The sequence below is a fragment of the Prinia subflava genome, chromosome 2 (genome assembly GCF_021018805.1).
Source record: "Prinia subflava isolate CZ2003 ecotype Zambia chromosome 2, Cam_Psub_1.2, whole genome shotgun sequence".
NCBI classification, from domain to species: Eukaryota; Metazoa; Chordata; class Aves; order Passeriformes; family Cisticolidae; genus Prinia; species Prinia subflava.
Window position 1 is genome coordinate 5511769 of NC_086248.1, and position 15500 is coordinate 5527268.

The following is a 15500-nucleotide window of genomic DNA, read 5'->3' on the forward strand; positions in this document are numbered from 1 at the left end:
CATGGAAGGATTTGGGCTGGAGGGGAACTTAGAGACCATTCAGTTCTGAGCCTCTGCCATGGGCAAGGACACCTTTCACTAGACCAAGTTGTTCCAAGACCTGTTCAACCTGGCCTTGAACATTCCCAGGATGGGGAATTTACAGCCTCCCTGGGAACCTTCTCCAGAGCCTCACCACACTCAGAATTTCTTCCTAATATCCGACCTAAACATACCCTTCTTCAGCTTAAAGCCATTTCCTGTTGACCTACCACTCCTTGGCCTTGTGAAAAGTCCCTCTCTAGCTCTCTTGTAGGCTCCTTTAGGAACTGGAAGAGGCTCTGATGCCTGTGGAGCTTTCCCTTCTCCAGGCTGAACAGCCCCAAGCTCTTTCAGCTTGTCTTCACAGAAGGGGTTCTCCAGCCCTGTGATCAATGGCTTCTTCGGGACTCTTTCCAAGAGGTCTCCATTCCCCTTGTGTTGAGGGCTCCAGAACTGGATGCAGCATTCCAGGTAGAGTCTCAAAAGAGCATACTGGGAGATCAACAGGCTTTTATGCTAAAGTAACCAATAGCCATATTAAATGTGCTCATTTTTACGGAATGGTTAGTGACAAGCATAATTCTTGAAAAAAATCGGATCCAGTAGCCTTCTGCCAGCAAACACATAAATTTTCTCATGGCATTCAATATTTCTTTCTATTGAGCTGATTCCTTACAGATCTTCCAGCTAATTCATATTTGATCACTGACAACCCACCACATATATTCTGATTTCTTCTCGATGCTCTTTTTGGAGCACACAGCAAGATAAAAACACACTGTAATAACAGTGTCATTTAGTGTGGAACATATTGCTGACCATACTCAGTTTATGCATAAAAGTCTGTGTTGTATTAGTGTCCAGACCAGATTGTCAGCTTCTACACAAGTAATGTGTTATCAAGAAAGGTATTTTTTAATATTTGAGCCCATGAATGAATCTAAAAAACAAATACAAGATTAAAAATAAAATAAGAAAGAAAGAAAACTATAGGCAGATTGTTCAGTCTTTTAACAAAGACTCAGCATAATAATTTTTAGAATTTGCCAGTGACATAACCCATTATTGGTTTGCCCATATTAAAAACTTCCTGGCTTTATATTTAATCAAAAATAGCTCTGACTGGCAGAAGTGCTGAAGGCTGTAACCTTCTGGTTATCCACAGAACTAAAATAACAAGGGCAGCAGGGCAACCTCTCCTCACCCTGCCGCTTCTCGCTGTCTCTGTTCTCCCAGAGGGTCCAACTCTTCCCACTCAGTCCAGGGCTGTTTTGCTGAGTCTGACACCAAAACTGTGCAACTGAGTTTCCTGTAGGCATGCCAGGGATGAAACCAGAGTCAATGTGTAGCCACAAAGAATCCCTTAAAACTTAAGACTCAGAAAAATGACTCAGACTGGCTGAGGAAGCCAATTCATACAGATAACTACTCTCTGCAGCACTCAGACTAGGGTGAAAGAGGTGGGTGAAAACTCCTGCCCTGTTATTAAAAAAGCAATTTCCCTGAATTCTCGCTGAACTGAGTTCTCCATTGCCTTAAGTGATCTGCTGGTGAAAGTGCAGCAGTCAGCTCCTCTGGTGCCAGAACCACAGGCGCTGGGCATCGCCGAGCACCGCGCGCTCTCGGCAGACAACGCGCTTCCCAAAACTTCAATTCCACGCTTGTCTGAGATGTGAATACGAGGCCACTGCAAGTAGGTTGGGCGGGGATGGACCATGCTCTTCCCTCCTGTGTATGTTCAACATGGAGAAGTGGAGAAGCAAAGGCTGTGGGGACATCCTGTTGGAGATTTTCCATCCTTAAAGGGAGCCTTTAAAAAGAGAGGGAGACTGTGAGGCCCTGGCACAGGTTGTCCAGAGAAGCTGTGGATGTCCCATTCCTGGAAGAATGCAAGGCCAGGTTGGACAGGGCTTGAAGCAACCTGATCTAGTGGAAGGTGTCCCTGCTGCTTCCTCTTCAGTATCTGTTGATGTTCATGCTGAACACCAGTTCATGGCTCTTTTTTCCCCCAAACGCAGAAAATCAGGATGTACAACGTTCCTTTGGAAGATCCATAGTGCAATGGCACTAAGCCCATTAAAAGCATTTATTTCCTAAAAATAACAGGCTAGTGCCTGGTATGGAAGGAATTATCAAGAAGGATAGGAAGAAGGTAGGACCTCCTGGGTAGACAAGGATGTACCAAATGACATAAAATATTATGAAATATTTTTATGAAACAAAATAAAATATTCTGAATTACATTTCGAGCTTTGTAAGTAACCAAATTCTCTTAAGTGACCAAATCTCCCCAAGTCCACATTCAGACTGATACTGTCCACCTTTCAATTTTTAAAAAAAAATTCTAGGAGAATATTCATTTTCCATTAAGTCTTGGGCAAAGAAAAATACCTCCTTTTCAGCTGAATGCATAAGTAACAACATCACATGGATTATGGACATGAAATCACTGCCATGCTGTTCCAACTGTGCACAGTTGCGCATTTACTGAAACTTGTTCAGCTTCTGCTACTAGTCAAATACTTACCTTGAGTGCAAAAAAGGAGAACAGTGACTTTTCATCTGCCTCCATTTACAAGGTATTTCCTTAAACATGTAAATTTAAGTAGGTGGTATTGTCCCATGGATATTTCAGTAAGGAAGCTGGAGATATAATCTATATATTCTGCATTTAAGTACTTGTTTTACTAATGTTTCTCTGAGCCTCAGATACCTTATTCTTAAGCATTAATATATCCTGAAGTATTATCAACACAAGGTAGGACAGTAAAATTAACAAGCTCTATTTATTTAATAAATTCTAAACCAGAAATTATATTCAACATTAGTAAATGCGCATGTAAGTCTAATTTGAATTTTCAAGAATGCCCTAAAGGACTGAAACACTTCAAAATTGTGGACTGCTTGTTGTTTGAAAGGGAATTAAGAAAATTTTTTTTCCCCATTTGATTTTAAACCAGCTTTTTACAGGCTTTTGTAAGTTTCTAGTAATTTCCCTGGTTTTGTTCATTCCTAGATTTTGTACTGAATAAGGCCTGTGTGTTGGGTTGACTTATTTTGGTTTTCCCTTTCCAGTATTTTTTCATCGAGTTGGTCACTTGTCATGGAAAGTGTTTATCTTTCCCTATCTTTACTGTGATAAGAAATGGCTATGAGACAGTGGACAATAGGCATTTTTCCTACCTTTGTTTTTTATATAATTGGACTTTTGGAACAGAAAATCCCTTACAATACATCAGATGCAACCTCAGGATAGGGATTTTTTTATTTTATGAAAACTTGATTTCCTCATGGGGGTGACTCTGAGGCTGTTGCTATGAATTATATGTTCCCAGCATCCAAAGATTTTGAACACTGACTGCCAAATGCCAGGATTTACTATTAACATCTTTTGACCACTCCCTGCCCCATAAATGACTGCTCCTGACACAGAATTGGCATGAGCAACACATGTGCAAGACTGAACACTCATGGAACACATGTGTTCCCTGTGAAAACACTGGCAAAGACACAACAGAGAACAGAAGGGGGATGGGAGTATTATATAAGCTGTGAGAGAAAGAGAAGAGCCAAAACACAACAAAAGAAACCTCTCAGATGGCGAGTCCCAGGTGAGGAGGGTGTGTAAGCCAGGGTGTGGGATCTCACCAGCATCAATGGGATATTGATGGCCCAGGCTCAAAGCCCACTGAGAGCCTTGGAAATCCCTCCTGTGCTGGATCCCTGCCCTCTCTCCTTGACCCCCAGCCTTGTAGCTCTGGTACCAGGCCTCATTTGCTGACTTTTTGCTCAGCTAATTCAGCTCATTAAAGTAACAAAAGATATATCCAACCAGAAAGTGTGGAAAGTTGCCATTTCCTGCCATTTTACAGCGGTAGCTCAGCTGACACAGACATTGGACATGCAGTGGAGCCACCCAAGGGAAGGTGCAGGACTGCAGGGCCCTGGTGGGTAGCTGTTCCGTGGATTCCCACCCCACTACCTACAAAAATCTGCCAAGAGTTTTTTGTGATGGATATAAGGTTAAATATTTTACTTTATTTTGAACACAAACACACTGATGGCACCTATACTAGTACACAAACATGGGAACAATGCTTCCCTGGATGTCCATGTCCACACTGCTAAGATCTCCCCAAAAATAGGAAGCTGCATCTGAACAGCAACTGGGAATAGTCTGAGCGCTCTGTTAGCTCCCAGCTCACAACTGGGTCCTGCTGGGATCAGGCCAGAAGCATGTTGGGGAAAATTGGAAAATTCAGGCAATTCAGCAGCAGAGACAACAAAGGGACTGCACTTGAAATGTCCCTTGGCACTGTTAAGTCTGTCAAAATAGGTGCAGACACTGTGTTTCTCATTAAAAAAAAACCCAAAAAACTAAACAAACAAACAAACAAAACCACCCCAAAAACCCAGCATCAACAACATAAAAATAGGGATCAACCAAACCCACTACTGCTTCCCAAGACACTGTGGTCTCCATCCACATTTTGTTTTCAGAGTCCCTCCTAACAGGATGCCTTGAGTCAACGAGATATTTACTCACTATTTTGTTCTATATTTATCCCAGGTTTGAGTGACCAAACTTTTATTGATTTCCTGCTCTTCATGAGAGTTTTGTTCCATCTCCCCATCTCCTCTTTGTATCAGATGACCCTGCCATATAAACACTTCCCAAACACTCCCAGCATGTGCACCATAAGTTAGCTTTTCCTGAGTACAGAGCTCAGAACTTATTTTGGAAGTAGGTGTGGGAAAGAGAGAAAAGGGAAAATGTACAGAATGAATTTATTTCTTTTTTTGCATTAGTCCATATTCATTCCAGTTGTGCTGATGAAAGAAAAATTTGTCTTGGTGCTGCCCAGGAGGCTCTTGTAGACTACAGAGCACTCCTCTTGGTTGTAGACCAACAGAACACAGAGCTCTCTCCTCACAGCTTTCATCTGGCTCAGACCTGATTTGCAGCAATATCAATAAGAGCTTTTCTCCAGGCTCCAGTGGAGGAAGCCTACAGCTCTTGCCCAGTTTGCTTCCTACTCTTCACATTTTTCTGGCAGCTGCCTCTGCCTCTGGAGGCACAAATGTGTTATCAGTTATCTCCTAATCACTGGCCTACGGCACTGCAATGAGAGGAGTTTCTGGGGGCTGGAGCAGAATTTGTGCCTTTCAGAGGGGTGTTTCAGTCAGTGGAAGCACAGACATTCCTGGGGGTTGGCTGTAACAGCTGCCAACTGCCCAACCCAGCAAAGTGTGCAAGCCCAGTGCTTCAGGTCACCCCTACCCCCATTTGCATGCACATGAGATAATTCTCACTTGACTTCATCTGTCACAAAGTTAAATATGTAGTCTGAGGTGGTCCTCTGGAAAAGAGCAGTGCTCCTCCCATCCTAGGGGGATGTGTGTACAACAAGAGAGGCAAACAATTCTGTGGGGGTGCTCATCCCACATCACTGATGGCAGATACACCTTGGTCTGAGGTAGCCAACCTTAGATGAGGAGAAGCCCACTCCAGGGTTTTGGTGTGAGTCCTCATCTCAACAGGGTCACACCAAGGTGGCCTCTGCAGAGGCCAAACACAGCCCTTTAGGATAGGGCAGTTCCTAAAGATAAATAAAAATCTCAGCTTCCTTCGCCCTCCACATCTCCCTTAACTAAGTGATTCTCGTGATTCATAGAATCATTCAGGTTGGAAAAGACCTCTAAAATCCTTAAATCCAACCATTAACCCAGCACTGCCAAACCACATCTATCAGCAGCACACCTACATGTCTTTTAAACACCTCCAGGTGACTCCACCACTCCCCTAGCCAGGCTGTTCCAGGGCTTGATAACAAAGTAATACAAGTAAATTAGCAGACTGGTGGGATTCACGGGTGCAAAGTTTCTAAGAGAGTTTAACATCTTTCTGATTGAAGTTTTTTGCAGAGTGGGATGTCCACCACTGTCCTAGTGGGAGACATTCAGTGCTGCTGGCTGAATTAATTGGAAAATCTGTCCCAGTCTGTAGACACAAAATGGCAAGAAATTCAGCTCCTGGTTCTTTAGAAAGCCCAGGCCCTTGAATTTCCAATAGTTTCTTGTTTACCTCTTCCACAGCTGTCACCTCTTGCAGTCCTACAGGAGTCAGAAGCAATTCAGTGCTAGAAAGTAGTAAATAAAGAAATACAGAGAATTGCAAAGGATGAACAGAGAACTGCAAAGAAAGGACCAGCAGGTCTTATTTTCAGAGCTCATCTTCACTGGTACCCCAGACATGGCTTGCATTTGAAGCTCTCTGAGACCCAACAGTTGCTATTCACAAAGTTGGGTAACCACCCTTTCCTCTCGACCACCGCATGCGCGTAACCTGCACAGCCAAGAGGTTTTTACTACAAAATGCAGCAGCTCCTCATTTGTACCACTCCAGGCTGCCCTTCTGTGAGAAGCCACACAGAATGCTCCTGATGGCAAACACCAGGAAGGGGCTGACCACGGGCTACCACCCCCAGGCCAAGGCTCAGCTGCAGAAACCCAGCTTCACCCAGGTGGGGTTGGACACGCCGGGTCAGGCGTCCGGTCTGAACCAGGGCCTGGGTTTCTCCCTGCCTAGAGAGCGTGTGGGCATGCACCACATTTTTAAAACAAGGAGAAAATGCTTTGAAACTGGCATCTCCACCACTGCCTTCGGTGCCCACAACTATGTTTGCACAAATATATGAGGGGTATCAAGAATTTTATAATGATACTCCATCACCCATGGTTCCAGTTAAAACCGCTGTAATAAACAAAACATACAGAGCACATCACTGGCACCAGAGGCTATAATTTTCTCTGAGCAGAAATATTACCAAAAAGAAAAAGAAAAAAGGCAAGATTTCATCCAATTTAGGAAGAAATCTATGCAGACCTTTCATTAAACTTCTCAACCATTATTAAAGGAAAGTCAGTAGCCAAAAATTCTTTGATGATGACATTGAATCATTTGATGACAGAGTATTTTGGGAAAGGCTACAGATGCAGATCACTGCTAAAAACCTTGAATCCCAGGAAGAATAATCTTTCAAATGTCACAACACTTTCTCTTTTGTGGGGGAACACTTTTAACCCTCTTTTACAAGAGAGCTCCACATTTTTTCTGAAATCTTTTGGTTTTGCAGCTATGAGGAAAACACTATGTGAGACCTTTCCTTCTGAAGCTACAGAAGATCTCGACTGATGGCAAAGAGAAAGCAAGTACCAAAGAAGAAATTTGGTGCTGCAGGATATGAAACATGTAACTCTCAAGGATACTGGGAGCAGAGGTGTTTACTTTCTTATTTTCCTGCTTAAGACATTTCATAAAACCACAAGGAAAACATGAGCTACATAGTGAACAATCCATCACCACATGACTCCTCGTTATTCAAAATTCTGTTGTCTACATATCTTTATGTTTCAAATATCACAAATGATTTATTTTTCACTAATTTTTAGCACCCAGATGTGGGTACTTTAAAGAAAGTATTTTTGGAGGTGCTGGTCAGTGCTGTTCAGAGGAAGAAGTTGTCTGAAGGGCGTCTCTTGCTGTGTCACTCCTGTCCAGTGACACTGACCTTTTACGTGATCTTGTCTTTTTTTTCTTCATTTATATGAACCTCTCTAAATTCTGTGAAAACGCTGCCATTCAGTTAACCAAATGAGCACCTCTTCAAGCACATGTTAAACTCTACCCCAGCTCAACAGACCATGTGAGCCCTTGACTTCAATCATGGGTTTAAGGATAAGTGTGTGCTCATGCATTTTTTCAGGTGGGAATCAAAGAAACAAAGGATGTGATCCAAGCTGCATCTGGCCAGCTTTGATCACCAGCAAAACAAAGCTATGGGCTACCTGTGCCCACCACTGTGAGACCAAAACAGTGATCATTTACCACAGAGTCACAGAAGAAGTGTTTGTGTTGGAAAACACCTCTCAGGTCGAGTCCAACCATTAACCCAACACTGCCAAGGCCATCACTAAACCATGTCCCCAGGTGTCACATCTATACAACTTTTAAATATCTCCAGGAATGGTTATTCCCCCACTGCTCTGGGCAGCCTGTTCCAATGTTTCACAAGCCTTTCTGTAAATATCTAAATCTAAACTGCCCCTGAAACAAATTTCCATTTCCTTTTTTCTTCTTGCTTGTTATTTGGGTGAAGAGACCAACACCCATTTCTCCACAACCTCTTTTCATATGGCTGTAGAGAGCAAGAAGGTTCCCCCTGAGCCTCCTTCTCCCCAGGCTGAGCCCCCTCAGCTGCTCTTCCTCAGACCTGTGCTCCAGACCCTTCCCCAGCTCTGTTCCCTTCCCTGGACACGCTCCAGCCCCTCAATGTCCTTCTTGTCATGAGTTGCCCAGAACTGAACCCAGGATTTGAGGTGTGGTCTCACCACTGCCCAGCACAGGGGCACAGCCACTTTCCTGATTGTGCTGGACACACTATTGCTGAGACACAAATGAAGGTGTTCACCCAGTCCACATACCAGAGAACAGCAAAGGAGTAAAGCAAACAGATGACAATGACTATCAACCAAACAAAGCCCATTTTGGTGCCCTGGAAGGAACAATTTCTTTTGAAATGCTATTTTACTTAAAAATGTAATTTAATTTCCAAATGCTGAATTTCAATGAGATATATAACTTTGGTATCCTGGTTAGTAAATGAAGATTAACTGTTTTGGTGGGGTTTTGCTTGTGCATCCAAACCAGAAATTTTATTTGGAAAATTTTGACAAGATTACATTTTTCAGTGAGAATTTCCTTTGGCTGAAAAATATTTTTCGTCTGGGATATGCATTGCTCAGAAAATCCTTTAACTGAGAGGCACACACAGAAGATCTAAGCTGTGCATTCAAATTTTTGGAAAGAGATGATAGCATTTAGCTGTTCCCCTGGGAGCTCATCACCAGTGCAGCAAGAGGCTCCAGACTGGGTCTCTGCAGGTGATGAGCCATGCTCAGGGAAGATCTCAGGGTTTCCCTGGCTTTGTTACAGAGTGGATAAAAGCAGGAGAGGAGCAGACCTATGATGCCCATCCCTTTAGCTGTGTGCTGGTTTGGGCTGGGACAGAGTTAATTTTCTTCACAGCAGCTGGGGTGGGGCTGTGTTTTGGGTTTGTGCTGGAAACAGTGCTGACGACAGGGGGTTGTTCTTGTTATTGCTGGTCAGGGCTTACACAACACCAAAGCCTTTTCTGCTCCTCATCCCATCCCACCAGTGAGGAGACTAGGGGTGCACAAGGAACTGTGAGGGGACACAGCTGGGACAGCTGACCCCAAGAGATACCCCAGGTCATAAGGCATCCTGTTCCAGAAGAAAGAAGGAAGGGAGGATGTTTGGAATGATGGCATTTTTCTTCTCAAGTCACTGTGACATGTGATGGAGGCCTGCTTTCCTGGGATGGCTGAACACCTGCCTGCCCATGGGAAGTGGTTAATGAATTCCATGGTTTGTTTTGTTTGTGTGCATGGGTTTTACTATATCAATTAAACTGTCTTTTTCTTAACCCACAAGTTTTGTCACTTTAACAACTCCGATTCTCTCCCCCACCCCACTGGGGGATTGAGCAAATGCCTGCATGTTGCTCAGTGGCTGGCTGGATCTAAACCACCACAGGCTGCTGCAGTGGTGGTGGCACTGAAGGGATAAGGGCTTCTTGGTCAGTATTATTTGGCAATTGCATTGTTTAGCCCCAATGCATGGTGGACCTCAACCCTTTGCATGATATGGGGGATCAAGAGCTAAAAGGGAACATGGCACAAGGAGATGTGGCAAACAGCAGGAAGGAGGAAATGGTAATGAGATTATCATGTTTATTCAGTGTCTGGTGTCTTACACGTTCCCAGAAATAATGGAGCACTTGGATACTCAGAGAGGAGGTTTCTGGAACGTGGTCTGGTTATTTTTTCCTGTGGAAGCAGCAGATGGCAAAAAGGCCCTAAGGAAACATCATTCTCTTTGGCCCTGACTGTGTCTCCCTAACCCACTATCCCTGGGTTTGCCTTGTCACAGCCACCACTTGTTCCTCTCCTCTTCCTTTCTGTGGAGGAGAAAACCCTCCTGTGAGCCAGGAATGGGAAGGGACTGATGGTCCTGTTCTTCATACAGTGTCTGGGAGACAAACAACTCAACAGACAGCTGAGTGATGAGTGAACATCTCTGGACAATCCTTTCTCTGCAAATGGAGGCTCCAATACAAAATCTTCATTTCATTTGGATTGCAAATCCATGGGAGTAGCACAGTGGCTTCAAGAAATTACTACATTATTTGCATATAGTATCATATATTTTCATTGTTTTATTGCTATTACTATGACAGGATGTCAGGCTGTGTGGAAAACCTCTTTCAAAGCTTGCTGGCGTTACCTGTTGATGATTTGTCACCATCCCTTATGCTTCCCTGCAGTTTTTTCAGATAAAGGCATTAACCAAATGCTCTGCCATTGCCTCCTGACAGAGCCAGGCAGGTTCTCACTGCTCATCCACACTACTCTGGATAAACACCATCACTGAACTAAGGAGTGCTCAGGCAACCCCTTGCCCATGGATAGAGTTGTGGAAGTTGTAGCAAATACTTGGGACAAGGACATTTTCCAGCAGCTCAGTATTTGCTTAGCAAACCAATCTCCATGGTGTTGGCCACAGCCCTCAGGGGCTCTGTAGGCAAAACAAGGCCAATGTTCTGGGCAGAGAAAGGAGGGTTTGTGAATGGGGGTCTCTGCCCTCTGCACTGCCCCGGGTGGTTGGTGTCACCAAGGTCCCACCTGGCCACTGTGACTTGTGGCACTTTGAAATGCAGTCCGTTTAATTCAGGTTGTGTCTCTCCCAAAAAAGCAAATCGTAAAAGCACATTAAAATGTGATTTGTTGAATGGTGACTAACATAACAAGCCACCCCAGACAGCTGCTTTTCCCAAACCTTCCCTTTCCTGACAGGCAGCTGGAACTGATAGAGCCATAATTGCCCCTTCCATTTCAGAGAGCATCATGGGCAGGGATGGGGAGAAAGCAGCCTCTGTTCCACCTGGTGGGCACAGGACTCTCCTGCAAAGCAGATCTTTAGGTGGAACTGGTGCAAGGGTGTAGAGGAAACTTGTATTTTAATCAAGTATCACAGATATTTATAATACCTGTAAATACTGTGGTCCCTCTACTCCTCCCAGCCCTGGTCCTGCTGGTCTGTCAGGTGCTGGTGGAGGGGATGGAGCAGAGCTCCATGTTGCTCCTCCGTGGCACAGATGAGCAGTCAGTGGTTTGGCTGCCAGAGGAGCCCCAGAATCAGGCTGGTCTCCTAGGAAACAATGGCATTGTTGCCACTGGAATAAACATCCTGGTGGGCCATTTGTGTTTATCTGGTATTTCCATTCTCTGCCGATTAACCCAGCCAAGTGAGGTCTTCATGTGGTAATTACAGCACAGCTCATTTGTGTGTGTTTTACAATGGTGTTGATATAATCCCACTAGAGCACCCCAAGCATGTGCAAGGAGTTCCCACCAGAAATCCAAATAACGCCCCAGCGCTGCTGACAGCTTAATAACATGACAAAGTTCAGTCTCGCTGGATGTCAGGGACAGGAATGCGGCTCAGGCTGCTCTGACCTGGAGCTTTCAAAATACTGTACAGTTGAGGCTGAGTGTTTGACAAATAACCTTTTCTTTGCCTGCTCAAATCCATCAGACGCTACCAGGTGCCACGGAGAGGCCACATGCCACTGTTAAAATGTTAAATTGAGTGGCACAGCCATCGAAAGCTCTGAGGAGGGACATTTATCTTTATTATTATTGTTATTAATAATGCAGATATTGCTGTGCGTTGCATTCCAAGGTATTTTTGCAGCATTAAATCATCCAAACGCCCTTCGACGGCCCTGATAAATCACACAATAAACCAAAATTCAATACAGCTGTCAGCCCAGACCCTAAGCAAAATCTCAGTGAGCTTAATTATAAAGTTTAGGTGGGGACTGAGCCTGCTTATGAGGGCACAAAGGGCAGCCTGACACTGGGATGGGGGCAGGCTGGCATTGGCACTCCAGGAGTTTGGGAAAGGCTGCATCAGCCCTCTCCTCCCACTCCTCAACATCCCAGAACTGCCACAAGCAGCAGGGTGGAGACAGCTGCTCGTGACAACACCTCTCATTGTTTTCCTCTTTCTGCTCTTTCCACTGCTTTACTTTTTCTGATTTAAGCTGCTTCTCTCTTTGTATTCTTTTTACTTCTCCTTTTCTCCCCTCCCCTCCCTTTCCACCATCACTTGCCTTCTGTCTCACCATCCCTTTCTTGCTCTCTCCCTCTTCTTCCCCTCCCGACCCCCCCATCAAAGTGAGGAAACCATAACCCAAAGGAAGAACAGGAGTTGAACCTGTGCCAACACAATGGGCCAAGAGGCTACATATGGAACCAGCAAATCACAGAGCCGTGAAGGATGTTAGTGATTTAAAGTTATGTATATTGAAGTCTGGATCTTAAAATGAATCCATAATAGTAGAGGTAACTAATGGAGAGACTTAACTGACAGCAAGCAGAGATTTTTTCTTTAACATTGTTATGTTCCCACAAACTCCTATTTTCCTGTCCCCACCCTTCCCCTGCTCCCCTTTTTGATTAGTTCAACATCCACGCTGACAATGAAAAACTAAAGCTGCTGCTTTATGAATAAAGATTTTACCCTATACACCATAAATATGAGTGCTGGATGCAGAGCAAGGCATCCAACTGGCTCCAGCATCTGTGGGGCTCTCCCAGGGGAATCATGCCAGTGGCAAGGGATGGGGAATATTCCCAGCAGAGCAGGCAGGCAGCACAGCTCTGGCTGTGGTGGGATAAAACCTTCCTAGGGCTTGGGATGCAGCAGAGACGTGGTGCCAAAGTCAGCTGGTCCTGTGTCGGCTCAAATCCCAGCTGCACTGACTTTCTGCCTTCATTAAGGATGATAAGGATCATCCTTAAGGATTAAGGATGACTAAAATGCTGCTCAGAGGGAAGGATGTCACTGTATATGTGTGCATGTGCATATATAGATAGGTGTGCATATGTGTACAAAACATCATATGAAGCAAAGCTACAGTAGCATCACTATATTAGTGATATAGTAGGTATATATATATATATATATAGGTATATATAGGTATAGTACATCACTATAATTGCAAAGTCACTGCAAAGTTATGAAAGATCAAATACTGCTCACCTGCCCCAAATTTGCTACTCTTTATATGCAAACTTCATGGTGGCACTGGGATCTGAGGCAACAGCTGAGGGGCAGGAGCTTCTGAGCACTCACAGCTGCACTTGGAACCATAACCCAAATACCTGCCCTTACTGCTTAGTGGATATATGTACATAAATTTATACATTTTTATATATAAACATATTAAAACGCATGTGTATCTTGGCTCAGGCCATCTAGTACCCTCCCAAACTAACTTTTGAAATCAGCTGGAAGCTCATTTGTCCAGGGGGTGTTTTTAACAAGCCATTTGCATGCAGCTATTCAGTTGATGAGGGAAGCCAGTATGGACTGGAGCCAGTCGGTGCCAGTTTGTCCCAGAGGTTGGGAGTGATCCCAGTACACTGAGTTTATTGGTACAGCAGTTCCCTGAAATCACAGCACAGTGCAAAAATCACATCTTTAATAGGTGAAACGGAGCATCTGAAGTGAAAACTCATCTCTGAGGTTTTCAGCCTTGGTTCCCACGCTGTGAAACATCATCCTTTGCCCCTTGGGGACAGAAGGAAGTGTGGACACAAGATCACAAGAAGTGATCTGATGAATGTTTGTGAAGCAGTCACAAACACTGCTGCAGAAAGCACATGACATCGGGACTCTTTTAAAGGGCTTCTTAACAGGCTGAGCAATAATGAATAAAGAAGGGCCAGCACCACTCTGTGCCAAGAAAACAAATTGCATCACCCATTCAGGGCACCGACGGGGCAGGAGCTGTGCAGGATGTGGTGTGTGAGCTGATGAAAGCTGGTACCACAACCCATCCACACCAGGACTTGGATGAGGATTACACAGGCGACCTGAACTCCAGCAGGTTCTTCAAAGTCCTTCCCTTGGCACCAATAAAGTTCTTAAATGTTGTTTTAACAAAGGGTTGAGGGAAGGGGGACTTCTTGCAATAAATTCTTTCTCACATTTCCCGATGAATGTACTTCCATCCAACTTCTCCCAGAACCTGTGGCTTTCACTGCAAGAGAACCAGAAGAAATCCCCTCTATTATCTCTGCTCTAAAAATTCAGGAGCATAATGGTTACAAGGCTTATGCATGCACTAAAGAAAACACCCTTTCTTCTTTTTTGTGGCAGTTTAGACTTCTCAAACTGCTGCACCTTCTTCCCCATGGCATTAAACTCCCTTTGCATTCTGCAGTGCTGATCTAGGGGGAAACTCAAACAGATTAAAGTCCCTGGGGTGTGCACACAACACCCAAGAGAGAAGGATTGCTTTCCCTCTGGCTGCTGAACAACAGGGCGGGTTGGAAATTGGCCACCAGCCACTGGCATGGCCATGCTGGGCTCTGGGATGATGGAGGAGCCAGTTCCAGTCCTGATGAGGAGTGACCAGACTGTGGGCTTTCCTTTTCCTCCAGGGTCCTCCAGAGAAAGGCAAGACCCTGTCAGCAGTGGCTGAATATTGGCTAGATTATGGGGCATGTGGGTATAGCCTGTATTTATTTTTTTTTAAAGTATATATTTGTTTGATGTTTTGCAAGCATCTGCTTAAGATTTCTGTGCTTATCTAAGGGGAGGAAAGAGGCCATTCTTCCCAAAGCCAATTCAATGCAAGAAAATGTCATAACACTGCTGGGCCCCTTCGTTTCATCCTTCGCCAGAGGGACTCCATAGTTCCTCTGCTGCTCCTTGGAAAGCCAAGAAGTGAAGGCTGGCAATTAAAGGCATCTGCTGGGCTCATGAAAGGAAAGGCATGCATGAAATATGAAGGATGGATGACACCTGAAATGTCTAAACTCTTGCCTGGCGCAGACTGGACTGATTGCAGCATGTCGAGCAGGACGTGTGGAGTGTTACATCAGGTATGGAGATAAAAAAGAAAACCCAAACTAAACCCTCCTTGACAAAGCTTCCCCCCACCTCATCACTGAAGGAAGAGGTGCCAGCAGCTCTGTGGAGCCCATCAAGGGCTCTTTTTTTTACATGGCAAGCAGGGAGAGACAGGAGTACAAATCCCCATCAGAGAGAGCGATTACTGGGTGGAAGTGAATTTTCAGAGACTGAATGACCAAAAAAATGACCAGCGGCAGTGAGACATCGCTGTGGAAAGGGGAAAGCTTTGGCTTTGCTCAGAGCAAATGCATAAGGAATGATAAAATAGAGACAGGAAAAGTGATAAGTGATCCAGCTTGTTACTCACCCCATTTTTCATCATTCAGATCTGCAATCACAATCACTTATGCACAGAAACCACTTATTTTACACAGTGCCTAATGGATCTGATGCACTCAGTTTTACTACT